At 31.5% G+C, this 15,496-nt stretch overlaps 1 protein-coding gene across 1 annotated transcript in view; it reads right to left on the bottom strand.

Annotated features, from left to right (window-relative positions):
• Np (serine protease notopleural) overlaps nucleotides 1-10,760 on the bottom strand; it is a 37,886-nt gene extending 27,126 nt beyond the window's left edge. The window contains exons 1-2 of the mRNA XM_015518470.2: nucleotides 10,188-10,760; nucleotides 9,506-9,791 (exon numbers count right to left, since the gene is read on the bottom strand). The gene's annotated coding sequence lies outside the window, so the exon portion shown is untranslated. The remainder of the gene's footprint in view (nucleotides 1-9,505; nucleotides 9,792-10,187) is intronic.
• Between the last annotated feature and the right edge of the window lie 4,736 nt (nucleotides 10,761-15,496).

Genomic DNA, 15,496 nt, shown 5'->3' with positions numbered 1-15,496 from the left:
CCGGGCTCTACAGTAATAATCAATATTAATTATATGACGATAAAATAACTAAAAAATAATATTCATATTTAAATATATTACTGTAGTATTATTTTATATTCTATAAATTATCTGTTATTTATACTGAAATAAACGAACAAATATATTGTTATAAGGTTATAACTTAAGTTTTATTACAATATATACATAATTTTACTTTACCTTATATGGCGTGAGATTTTTTATTATGTCTTATATTTTATGTAGAACAAAGTTATACATAAGAAATTAACCAAATATACAATACCATCATGTAATATTTTTAGTATTAGAAAATGTTTGACGTGGGTATAAAGATAAACCATATTGGCTCAGTACTGTTTAATTGAAATACTTTAATTTAGTGTTTTTATTTTTAAGCTATATTATTGTATACTATTGATACATAATGGTATCGGTGACTAATATGTTCCCTTATTCCGTTAACTGGTATTTCTGAGCCATATTACTACTTATTAAATATGTAATTCTTGACATACTTTGAGGTATTCATATATTTTTTCGTACGTACGTGTTCTGAATTTTAAAAATATCTATGAAAATGTGTACTCAAACATATAAAACACTTTCAATAATCAAGTACGATGATGCGTGATACCGGCAGATAAATATTTATAAGTCCGTAGGTAGAAGTATATTATGCTGAAAGTCAGAAAAAGTAAAAACTTTTCGGATGCGTCATTCGTAATAATATATATAGGTATATATAAATATGTACAATTATACAATCACCACATAATAATAATAATATAATATTACTGTATAATTAAAAACTAAAATAAGTATTGAAAAAGAGTTCGTCTTCGTCAGTGTGCCATTATATTCGCTATTCGCGTATATTTACACTGACTATTGACAAGGGTGGTTCATGGTGAGCAATAATTGCACCGAGCAAAAAAGTGGATGGGTGCGTGGGTAAAAACTACATATAAGTGATGTATCCATATTATTAAATAATTCAGAGTAAATATTATATACAAGAGTGAATTTAAATTTTAAATTTAAAACATTTAGTAGTGATACTACAAAATAATTTAATAGGTAGACAGGTTGCCTCAAGATGACTTGGTCGTCTATAATGTCAAAACTGTTGAGTTCAGACCACTGCTGATTGGTGAGTAACAATAACAATAATTTTGATATGACATATATTATAATGTAACTGTTTAATAATACACGCATGGAACAAGCCACTTTGATTTGTCTGAGTCCTCTGCGAATATAATAATACAATTAAACTCCCATGTAAAACTGGCACTCCATTATGTCCATAAAATTAGTATAGACAAAAATACAATAACATAATACGTACGATGTACTTATACAAAATTACAAAATGTGAGCATATTTATCACATAACATAATCTATAGCTTTGCATTTAGACAAAAATATTCATCACTCAGCCGTTTGAATAGCTTATTTTTATACTTAAAAACTTTAACCATAAATGTTTAAAAACGCAAACATTTATATACTATTAAAATATCTTTGGTTTCGATGCATATTAAGTATATATTGGCTTGTACAATAAAATATAAAATATTTTTTTTTTTGTAGCAATGATTTTATAAAAGCATTCAATATAATAATCAGACCATATCTATAAAAATGACAATTTCAGCCCACCACCAAGAGAGCATCTGATTATCGTATTATAATGGTAAAGGTATAAGACTTATATTCTAATGTAGGACACGATGTAAAATCGTACGAATGTATTGTTTCGACTAGAATCTTCAGAACTAGGAAGGTCTGCTAGTTCATTTATGTATCACGTATATAATATATATATATATAGTTTATAATTGATAGGTACGCATAAAATCGTATAACGGGAAAACGCGACTCGCTGCAGTGCGCGACGAAAACGCATTTTTAGTTTTTACCATACAGACGATCGTGTAGTAGTCCCGCATCACTTTATTCAAAGTTAATTTATCTTTAACGAACCGTAACACTCGAATTAATCACAATATTAAAAAACAATAATACCAACAATCACCGTATAAAAACTAATTTATTTTTTTAAGCATACTACCTATATAAATATTATATGGTTTCAAGATACCTAGTTTTATAAATTTGTGAAATTTTGAACTTGTATTGTTAACAAAGACAAATATTTGTATTTAATTTATTGAGAGTATTAACAGAAATCTGCCTTTAAGAATATTCACATACTCACAAAAAATGTCCTAAAATGCGTCATGTTAATAATTTTGCAGTAGACGAGAGTAATAATTGGTAATTAGTAATTACTATTAAACCACTTCCGCCGGTGAAACAGACTTCATTGAATTTATATTACCAATATATTTACCATCATAAACAATATGCAGTCGCTCATTAAATATACGCTTTCGTTTAGTTGTTTTAAACTACATTATTGATTTAGATTTATCGATTCCCTCTACTCTAGTTAAGTAGGTATTGACAAAGTATAATGAGTAGAAAATAAAAATCTAACTAACTTGAAATTTTTAGTTTACCGATATTAAATAGTATGAAATTCGAAATGTATAAAAAACAATGAATAAACACAAGCAACATATTAATATACTTCGAAAGGTTTTTTTTTTAAAAAAGGCTATGGGGAGAATACCTACCTGACCTAATTTCCTTTGACCCCATGGTAATGCATGTCTAATATAATCATTGTACCTAGTAAAATGTGATCTGGTTAAAAATGTGTAAATGATAAACCCCCCCCCCCCCCAAAAAAAAAAGTCATATTCAAACTTCAAAGTCAAGGTAGCTATACATTTATATGCATATCGCGAGTCGCAATCGCTGCGGTGGTGGTGTAAAGTAAAACTTATTACCCGCCTAAATAGCATAGTTGGGCATAGTTACTAGATATGTATACATCCGCTCTGTAGTAGGTAAGTATATTATGTACGAACATCCGTGCAGTGTGTATCACAGAACGACCGCAGCGTAAATCATATAACGGTACACGTCGAAAAGAAATCTCAATGACCTTGTGGCGTTGGGTCGTGCCCGCGGTCCTCTTAGCGCAGTCATGTATAACGTATAGTTATGTACAAAGCAACTCGCGGTCGCACCGAAATCGTGTATACATGTATGGTATAATAACTATATATATACTAGGTACCTACGTTGTAATGACGGCAAAATAAATTAGTATATACGTATAATATACTGTACGGGAAACGCACATTTTCCCGATATACCGTTTGTCGTCCGTCTGTCGAGCCAAAATTAAAATATATAGGTATTTTTTTTTTTTTCATTTCGGGGTTTGAAGCTCCGCGGACACAGGTGGATAGCACTAAAATGTATATGACTTATATAAACTTATAACAATATTAGATGGTTGCCATGTAGATGTGCTGCGAATCCGTCTCCTATCAAAGTATCATCTTAATAAGTGAGCGTTTACATTTTCATTACACTGAATGATGTTAGAAAGGGATTTATGATGAATACAAAAGAATATAGGGTATATAAATTGATTCAACAAAAAATGATGTATTTGTTATTTTTCACTATTTTACAGTTTCATAATTGCATTACCAATCGCATAAAAAATATGCTATATTGAAAAACAATTTTAAATATTGGTAGAAATTGTATACCGGACTCCTATATGTGTAAATATTTATCTAGACGTATTGTACTATTGTGCAACTACGTTTTACACAAACCATGAATGAAATAGTTGTATTACCAGTATAATATATGTATGTATATACATTTTTATTAGCTTCAACCAAAAGTTACTATAGCTCGAAAATTAATTGAAGAACAAGATGAGGATATGGCATTGATATTAATTAATGTCACAACTACAATATTAATAACAAGAATCGTCAACCGCGGTAGTAAAAAATCAACTACCTACTTGGTACAGTATAACATTAAATATGTAAATAACATGATATAGATGTACAGAAGGTAGATGGCATGTGTGTTATGGAATGGGAATGGTGGGGTGTAGAGTTTTGTGTAGTAAAGCTATGAGTGCAGTTAAAAGAGGGTTAAGAATTGATTTTAATTCGTCGAGGAATTGGGTGATTTAGGCACATGGAAATTTTTTTATTGGTTTTGAACGGGGGGCTTTAAATTAGTATATACTAATACATAACATAGAAAATATGTGAGTAACTTAGTGTACATCCATTGAATGATTATAATAATATATCAATATAATATTATGATTTATAATATACCTACAATACTTATATACAGAAATGAATATTGTGTATATTTAATATGGTCGATTTTCTGCCTATTATACCGTTTAGTTTTTTTTCAAATATCCGCTTCTCAGGAAAGAATTATCGGTAATTTTATCGGCATCGATATTTTTTACATTTTAGAAATATCGAGTTCTGCAATCTAGTATTTACTACTTATTTGTGGTACATACTACCTACTATATATATATATAAATATAATATATACGCGGAAACGACAGCGACAATGACCGACCGCCGCGCCGCGACCGCCAACGAGAAACGGTTCTCGCACGGCGTTCACAACAAGTGCACGCACAAGTACCATCTCCCCGGACGTCCTCACATACACAATATATAATTAAATGTCATTAGTTCTGTGTAATCGTACCTATAATAAGCATACGATATATATAGGTAGGATTTCCGATGCAAGTGACTATGACGTGTGTACCTATAGCTAGTCATTTCTATCGGTGTAAGATATTACGCACGCGTGTGCGTGTGTGTGTGTGTGTGTGTGTGTGTGTGTGTGTGTGTGTGTGTGTGTGTGTGTGTGTGTGTGTGTGTGTGTGTGTGTGTGTGTGTGTGTGTGTGTGTGTGTGTGTGTGTGTGTGTGTGTGTGTGTGTGTGTGTGTGTGTGTGTGTGTGTGTGTGTGTGTGTGTGTGTGTGTGTGTGTGTGTGTGTGTGTGTGTGTGTGTGTGTGTGTGTGTGTGTGTGTGTGTGTGTGTGTGTGTGTGTGTGTGTGTGTGTGTGTGTGTGTGTGTGTGTGTGTGTGTGTGTGTGTGTGTGTGTGTGTGTGTGTGTGTGTGTGTGTGTGTGTGTGTGTGTGTGTGTGTGTGTGTGTGTGTGTGTGTGTGTGTGTGTGTGTGTGTGTGTGTGTGTGTGTGTGTGTGTAATAACGGACTAGAACGAGTGAATAACGGTCGACGTGTAATCCTGTTTGACTAGATTCTACAAGACACCCAACGTTTTATCATTATGTATATATTATGTATTATTGTTAAGTACCCATCATACATTTATTTAATTTTATCACTATTATTAAACGAATGCGCTTTTTATTTACTTTGACATGTCCACATAGGTATAGCCGACGCGCCCGGTCATATGTATGATTATAGGTTAGGTTAGGACATTATTATTATACCTACTATACGTATAGGTTAGGTATGTTACAACTTGCAAATTCCTTACGGTCATACATTGGGGAAGCGATTTTAAACCAACCGAAGAGCACTCATCTTAGATTTTATAAATTTATTGAAAAAAAAAATAAACATAAATTATATGTGTATTATCTAAAAAGTATTCGATATTAGTTCGATGATCTTATTCACAGAAATATCATAAGATAACTGTGGTTATATGATTAATAATATAGTCAGTATCCATACATTTGATTACTAATATGATTTCGTGCTAAAAACTGGTCTGAATTTAGGAAGTGGACAAAAGTTGCCGGTATAACAAAACATTTTAACTGTTCATTAATATACAAAAAACATAAAACGAAAAGAAGGGCTTGCTGGTTATTATATAGGTATGAAGTCAGAAGTGGTTCGATTATATTTCTCAAGAGGAAAAAAGCTTAAATACAAGCCTGGCTAGAAAAAATTATAATTATCAATAACTTATCTTGTATGTACGTTCATATTATAACCGGAGACAACGAACTTTTGCTGATGTAAACTTGCTCTCGTTTTCTCTAGAATATTCATTTACTCAATAGTAAAATCTATTGACCTGGGACCTGGCCTTTAAGCTCTTTCTTTCGCATATAGGTATTCAAACATAATATATTATTATTATTGTGTGAAATGTATAGGCTATAGCTTGTTCATAAAATCTGATTATACGTTATAGCCTATATAGGTACGCCGTAGTCGTAACACACCGTTATAGTTAAGACAACGGATTTTAAGGACTGTGGTGTACAAATATATGCGTATAATTATAAACGTCATGATTGTCACGAATTTATTTTTGGACTCGCGGTCGCGATCTTCATGATTTTAGATTTGGAACGGCTTTTAGTTGTTTCTTTCCGGTAGGTACAAAAAAATTTATCGAGCGTATAGTTCGTTGACCGGTCGTTAGATCGAAACATGCCGATGACAAGGACGAAATATATATATATATATATATATTAACAAAATATAAAATAAAAATATGTTATCTCAGAAGCAATTCGCAAATTTGCCGATGTCTTAATTTAGGAGGTGGCGTGATGGGACCTATAGTATTCATGGGCACCATGACATCAACTACATATTTAATTACTAATAAGTCAATCGAATTATTTCATGAGTTTGTAATTTTAATCGTCATTTACATATTTACATATTCGGATCGAATTTAAGAACCATACATATATATCGACAGTCGATACCCAAACATTTTGAAATATTCGATATTCAAAAACATTTTTTTATCTCCAATATGCCTAGGTATACACCAACGTATAATAATTACTAATTTTGATTTGTAACTACATTTTTATTATTATTATTATTTTTAACAATAACGTTTTACACGCCTTCCTAAACAGTTTGGTACTACGATGACGACTATTATTTACGGACTTCTTTGATACGGCATAAAATAAATTCGGCATTCTCTATCTTCTTTGTCTTCACTCCAAAATAATCGTAATCTGTGTTGGATTCAGTGTCGGTTTAATGATCTATAATTGAATGCGGATCTCAAATAGAGGTAGGTTCCTACAGTATAGTACACTACTTTCATCTACAAGAGAAATCTTATTCAATATCTGTACTCAATTGAATATCATAATTAAAAAATAGACGGATATGCATTATTGTTAACGGGTGCACATTATAATAAAATTTATGAGTGCGGTCTATTACACAAAGATTGTTATTGACAATAAAGTGATCAAATGTATTTTATCTTTAGACTAAATTTAAGTATCACAAAAACGTATAGGTATTTAAAAGTCGGTGTATTAACTAGCACGATCGCAACGATCTAGACTACTTATTGTAATCAATGTATTGTTTCTAGAATAATTATTAATGTTAGAAAATATGATTGCTAATTGTATAATATGTATAATATGTATATATCTATTTAAATATATTATTGTACGATCTAGGAACAAACACTATGTAGAAGTCACCATTATTGTTTATTGTACAGTGCTATAAACTATTATTGTTATTTAAAACAGCATATTAATTGTTAAAACCTACATTTTTGTTTGAATCTTTGTGTTACGAATTAAGAATTTTTTTAATAATTAGATCTCATTCATTTCACTAGATAATCTCGAATCTTGATACCGAAAAATATCACCAAAAAGTATAAAATCTAAAAACTATATTACAACCATATCACTAAATACACGACTGGCTTCATATAACTCAATTATTTTTAAAATATTGATATTTGAATATAAAACTAATAATTTGGAATACAACTTTTCGATCTTAATGTTTTTATTTTGTTATGCTGTTATGTTATATAATACATAATTATACCTACTAGATATTTTCCTTAATTTCTTCTTAATCATCTACTTACAAATTGTTATGCATTTATTATTTATGAACCTAACTGACCTCGTGGATCTTATACTCATATTATATAGTCTTGATATATTTAATATTATACAATTTAATATTACATTATATATATATAAACATTTAGTGTGTATATTTGTGTATATTTAAACTATATATGAAATATTTATTATTTCTACGATAAAAAAAGGTTTGTAAACTAATGAATGATAACGAAAAATAAATTAACTAAGAATTATAATTATAAATATCATGTGCATTCATGGAGACAATGAACTTATAATTTTTCATGTAAAGGTATACACATTTACGCCATTACACTTCTTTGTTTCTATTTTACTAGTATAAAATGTTTAATATACAATGAGAATATGCTAATATCTTTAAAGATAATTTCTATTAAATAACATTTATTTGTTCATTAAACATTGAAAATCATGAAACTTTATTTATCGCCTACCATCCAGAGGCACGATAATTCCTACCTACCTATTACGTAGTTAATAGGTATACTAATTAGATTATCATAAAAAAATCACGTAATTTAAATATAATACTGAGTTAAATTGTTCATTATGTTCTGTAAACTGTAGGTTCTCTCCCCGTAACCTGTATACTGTATAGGTATAATAATTATTCAATGAAAACAAATTTACCAATGCAAATATGATGGATATACTGCAAAAAATGTATAGAACAAAATAATTATACTGCCTAAGTCAAATAATTTTTCTAATGTAAACGATTTAATATATTTTTTAAGCTTAAGATCTTGATAGCCGATAAAGTAAGAGATATAAATAAAATATATAGGTAGTAGATGCGTTATGAATTTTCAAAAATTTGATTTTATATTACAATATATTATACTATAAAATATATTATATTTCGTCGTATATAATAGTAATTTAACTCACATTTTATATCATTGATTGCTAACTTGTGATCGTTTAAAATTAATAATTTTACTAGTATCACAATAAAAGAAAGTTTCGTAGAATAAAAGAAAAAAATAATTGACTACCAACGAAATTTTTTAACTTGAATAAGTCGTGAAAATTTTTCATAAACTATAATTTGTAATATTTATAATAATTTTAGTTTTATACGAAAATCTATTTGAAATTTAATATTTATATTCTTAAAAAGCCCACTCAATATACTTAATACTTATATTGAGGGTTTTGTAGGAATTTAATATGTTTTTCATGTATGGTCATTCTCCTGTTTACAATTACAGCTACTTAGGTCATTAAAAGTGACTGTCTTAAATACAATTTCATGGTAAGATGCTTGTTGAGAGTTAAATGTAATGTGTTTCTTAATATATTTCAATGAGAGAATAATTTTTTTAAGATTATATTATTTATATTATTATTTACCATTAATTGCAACATGTTAATCATCACCCACTACATAAAGTTTTGTGTTAATCAGTTAAATCATTTGAAAATCCATACAAAAATAATTAATAAGACTATAAATTATAAAAAAAATCAGTAGAATTCTACGTATATTGCATTCTGAGTTTGATTTGATTCATGTGACGTATATAGAGGCTAAATTAAATTGTATCGTTAATATTATAATACAGTTGTATTTTACTCGTGTTCGAGTAGGTAAGTACATATATATTATACTTCGTTAAAAAACATTAAATATTTATTATTTGCATAGGTATACGACTATACATTAATACCTTAGTATAAAAAAGGTTTACCTGTAGGATTCGATGTGTCTTCTATTCTTGTGACAAAAAATATTGTAGGTAGTTGATTGTTTCAGTAGTTTCGAAGACTACTGCACCGCAACTTAGATATATATATATTTTCAGCGAAAATATGAATATCGATTGATATCAGTACAGTAGTGTAAATGAACGAATAATGTTTTCTCGTATAACTGTCGTTGATGTCTCCTCAACCGCATGGCGTGGTTTGTCTTGACATGATAGTCATTGATGCATAGGGATAGACGATCGTTCTGTTTTTTTTTAACCTAACGGACTGCAAAAATTATATCATTAAAAAAATAAATATTTAAGTTCAATGCCGTCATTTACGTTTATTATGGCGTTTTAGCATATTGCGCGAATCTCAAAATAAATACGAAATTGAAAACAATCGAAAATCTCTATATTAAATTTTATAGATACCCAAAATAGGTACATACAACATAGGTACACGGATAAAAAATAAATACGTTAAAATATATTAAGAGTAAATGCTTCGACATTATGCTTTGAGCATGTCTGCTGCAGGCTTGAAAATATTTATTTCGCCTTATTCTCGTTTATAAATAAATTAAATGCCCGTGTATCTATATTCTATATGGTATTTTAATAATTTCATTAATTGAGTGTTTTAAGATTCCGTACCCAAGTAAGATATTTTGCGACTTACCTGCGAAATTCGTGACGCGGATTATGCGACGTCAACAGAACTCCACTGCAGAAACGCTGTATTATTAACAAACAACATCAGCGAATGGCACGATGAGTGCGAATTTCCGGCGTTATTACTATTTTACAATAACGATAATAATCTATTGATGTGTGATTCTTATTATTATCGAAACGGCGCGGACCGGACGTGGAAAAGTCTAATCGTGTTTGCGTGCTCAATTTTAAAATCTAATTGCGATATAAAATCCTCGAATTTTGAACGCGCGCGCGCGAAAATTTTAAAAAACAGAAGACAAAACGTACAAGTGCGCGTGCAGAAATCGGCGACGGCTGCGGCAGAGACCGAATCAATGACCCGTTGTTCCGGACGGACCGGTGGCGATTGTGTGACGCTGCGCGCGGCGATACGACAGGTAATACTGTTTTACCGGCGACTCGCGTATCGTGCGCGGACTGCTGCAGCGGTTCTGTGGTGGTCGCGCGCGCGGGATCGTCGACGGGAATCGTTATTCGTTGTTACAGCGGCGCGTCGCTTTATTCCTTCTGGCTTGCGTTTGATGACCGACGGCGCGCGCGTGGAGTCGTCGACGTCGTCTACTCCGCGGAAGACGATAGCACAGGACGTATAATATTATACCACTGTGCTGCAGCGGGCGTCCGGCGGCCGCCCCGTCAGCTGATCGAGCAAGGTTGCGGCCGCGAAAGTCGTGGTAGTATTATTATACCTCTAATACAAGAAAATGATATACCACCGTACGTATAGATATTTCGTACGTATGTATTCGGTACGGTTATTATACCGCGACGTTCTCGGATTCATCGTGGCGCAAATATAGGGGTTGCGATATCTAACGCCGCAGCTAATCTACAGAAATGTTGCAGCACATTTCATTTCGATAGTAGGCTCAACAGAATGGTCACGTCTTGACGGTATTATCAAAATATTAATAACACCACATGACCCCATAGTGCCGACCATCGTTTTCTTTTTTTTTTTAATTTGAAACCATAAATACAATGCCAAGTTATACCAACAATATTCTTATACTGGCGATTTGATGTTGCGAAAATACTGTTAAATTATTTTTTCAGTTGCTAACAGGAAAATTAGCTTAGCATTCGAATTTTTAATTAATGATAAAATACGATGTGATAGGTACGTTCATTTTCCAGAAAAGTTGTAGTAAATTGTTGTTATTATTCTGCGCCAATTGCGAAGAAGGTAATAAATTATACTTCCCTCAACAGTTTTTGTTAAAAAATGTTAGGACTCACGAGCACTTGTTGATTTAATTTTCTATTTTTACATAATATAGTTCCCATATAGTATATAATATATCGACGCTCATCATAAACTTTCAAAATCATGTTGAGAAATCATAGGTATACTGTAGCATGATTGAATCTTAAGAAATTAACGAATAAATGAAAAGAACTCTTAAAAAGAGAAATCTTTTTTTGACTGATCTGGTATACAAATATTCATTTTAACAAGATTAATTTAAAAGTTACAAGTTAATAAAAGACTATTTGATAACATGTTCTTACTGTAAACTGTAATCATTACCATAATCATAAAAGCTATAAACGAGGCTCATTATTCCTTGATAGGCTATATCCACTAAGAACTTTTCTAACGGGTTATCTTCTAGAATTCAAATACTTTATTTTTGCAGGAATTATTAGTATTAGTTGGGTTCTTGTGAACGGGTTGTTCCCGGGATTCGAAATAAATACAACAATATTGGTAAATTATTCAAGCCAAATAAACCAAACCATTTAAAAATATAAAATTAGTCATATTTCCTTTCACTAAGTGTATGATGTAAATATTATACCTAAGTGCCATTAAAACAGGTTAATAGTCATTGGATTCATTTAAATTATGATTAATTGATAAATACCCACAGTTCATGTAACCATCTACAAAAGTCGATTTTTAGGATGTTTAATTTGAATCTTGTAGTACCTGGTACACCTGTTATTGTTTATTGGGAATCATAATATAGGTTTAAAGAAAAAAATGTATTTTAATTATGCTTGTTAATATCTCTTCATTTCCCATAAACCATCAATAAAATAGAGAATATCTGAATATCCATGGTTAAACCTCAACAGCTCAGTTACTTTTATACGCATATTTAAAACGTATGACACGAATCGCCAAGATACTGACCACGGTGTCTGTACTGTATATTATATAATTTCGGTTTATTAGGTATAATATGCTTGTCGTTTTAAAAATGCTCTTGTACCTTTATTTAACTTCATATTAAATATTTCAAGATATATTTTTTTTTAACTATATTGCAATTTGCGGTAATTCTTATAGATTTTTTTGATGGAAGGGTTTTCTGATAAATTGCATTAGTCTCGTCGTCATCGTCGAAATATAATATAATAATACACCTGTAGATGTACCGCAGTCGCGATTATATACGCGCACGCACGTACACACTCACACATACACAAACAAACACAACTCATATATCATATTATATACATAATATAGATATATATGTAGGTACATAAATATCATACATATTAATAATATAATAATAGCAACACACACACACACACGTATAATATAAGATGTTTGGTGTGTGTGCGTGTGCGTTGCAATTCTCTTCCATTGGTCGTTTGTATAGTAGGGGGAATGAACTTTTCAGACAATATAACCGACCGCCGCCGCCGCCGCTACTGCGATCGTCTTGCAACTGCGTACATGTACACAGCCGCCGTTGCCACCAGAATCTATACGCACTAGCGGCGACGAAGACTTCAAACACGCACTCACTCGCGTATAAGTATACTTGCGTTCTGCTTGGAATCATCTCGTGAAAAAAAAAAGAGACGACGGGTATAGATAAATGATAAAAAAAAAAAGAATCTCCAAACAAAACACCACGACTGATGCAGAAAGTACCCAATACCTACCTATGCTTTTTTATTTTTATACACAATAATAATAAAATATTATATTATACACAAGCCGTTTGCTATCGCATTCCATGGAAGATTGTCGTACATTATATTTGTATGTATATATAATGTTTGATTATATATAAATGCATGAATAATAAGCTGCGTATATTATACACATCGTTCACAGTTCACATGTCAATCGCGATCGTAAATGCTTTACATTTATTATTCATACATTTACTGCAGTATACCCGCAGTATATATGCAGTATATACCTTCAAAGGGTAAGCGGTAAACCCTCCGGTTTCCACCTCTATAGAACCTCAATTATATATACCTGTCAATTTGCCTATATATTTTCTCAATTTTCCATCAATCAACAATTAAATGAAGAAATAACTGTAAAAAACAGTTATTAGTTACTACAAGTGTTACACACTTTGAATTTCGTACCTACTACACACAATTTTAGTCCCTGTGGCATAAATGCATAATCTGTATATATTATACATTTATATATTATACGCATAAAATTAATGATAACCATTATTCATATGGTATTTTAGTATGTTTATATAATAGTGTAATTATTTTTGTGTTTACACTAATGCATCTAACACAAGATACAAGAAATATTGACAATATTGTATCATCACTCATCAGGACATTGATGAATGATGATGTTGTAGGGAAAAAGAAAGGAATTATATTTTGAGATATGATCAAGTTTGGAGATTGAGTGGACATAAATGGTCTTAAGTTATAGGTAATAAACCAAATATCTTAAATTCAATTTTACGATTACCGATTAGACAGGATATATGTCATCGATTATACCTTTTTTTTTCCATGTTAAATCACTACATGGAGGCCGAACTGTTTTTACATTGCTTAGCCCCCATGCAGCATCGTTTATTTAAAAAAGATAAATATTTACACATCGAATTAGTCATGACAGTTTAGAGATACCCCTTCCTCAGCAATCTGGTGTATATGCGAATACCCCTATCCTGTTATGATTTTACAAAGTTATACATCTATGGATAGGGATAAGCGGGGCTGGACCCGCTGTATCCCCTCACAGCAATTTATATACAATTATAATATATTTGTTTTTTCATCGTAATCTTCTCGGACCGATCAAGCCCGCCACCCTGGACATCTTGTTCTGTTTTCTCTTCTCGGACCGGACTAAGCCCGCCGCTTTAGAATTCCGTAATGTTGTATTATCGATCCGCTTCTGAGGCCTGTCGAGCCCTCTCCTCTTCTTCCTTGACGGTAAGAATATTTTCTACCATCTTGTAGAAGAGTCTGAGGGTCTCTTCGGCGTTGCAGAGTACAATCACCCTTTGATGGCGACATCATCATCGATTATACCTATATTATACACAGTTAACCTGGGAAAGTCACTTATAAGCTTGGTAGGTACCGAGTATACCTTAAAATTAGTACCTTCTTTATATATAGATAACAGTGATATACGTGTTAAATTTGAATTTGATTATACGAATTATTATTTATTGCATACGAAAAAAAACGATTCTAAGTTCAGATGGGCTGTACGACTAAATATTTCTAACGATATTTATTATTAAATATTTTTATTTTAATTAGTTATTTATTTTTCTATTAATAATATGGAATAGGTTAAACTAGTTTTTGGCAAAAAAAAATTACGTAGATTATTATAATATACCTAGTGACTATTATTATATTATTTTATATATTATATAATTAATTATTATTATTACCTACTTATAGCGTAGGTTCCGTAGACGAGCGTGAATTGGTTTATGGTATATCTATATATACAGTATAAATTATATAATTCTATATAATATATCTGTATGATCGTTGATTTAAGAAAATTAACATGTGAATAATTAGCGTCATGTGAAAGTATTCCAGTTTCCGGGGGTTTTTTTGTCATCCCACCTGGGACATTGAAAAAAACTGTGTTACGTGGTTTCATGAGGATCGAGACAGTAGCCACACCTATACTATGGTCTGTCCTCTTCCTGCGGTACAGGTAGTATAGCTACAGAAAAAGTTATGTGCCCAAACAACGCTTGTTTTAGGTGAAAAGCGAGGTTCAGCGGTAATTTTTCCACCCATTGCCGTATGTTTGGGAGTAGGCTGTGAGTCCACCTTCAATTTGGCGATCGGTTCCACCTATATTCTGCCAGAAAACGGTGATGATTGACCTGTATTCTGTTTTAATTGTATTTGTCACTGTGGCGGGAACATCTTCAACGATCCGCTGACGTACCCTGGCGTGAACCACTCGTGTGCTAGAGGGTCTGCTGGTATCATTTCGGAGAGTACCGTCAATGCGTCCCCGGAGACGGTTTGGTAGGTCCTTATGGTGCGGAAAGCCATCGT

Source organism: Diuraphis noxia, unplaced genomic scaffold (genome assembly GCF_037042655.1).
Source record: "Diuraphis noxia isolate RWA-SAM2 unplaced genomic scaffold, SU_Dnox_SAM2 contig0001, whole genome shotgun sequence".
In the NCBI taxonomy this organism is placed as follows: Eukaryota; Metazoa; Arthropoda; class Insecta; order Hemiptera; family Aphididae; genus Diuraphis; species Diuraphis noxia.
This window is presented reverse-complemented; position numbering and strand designations above follow the sequence as displayed.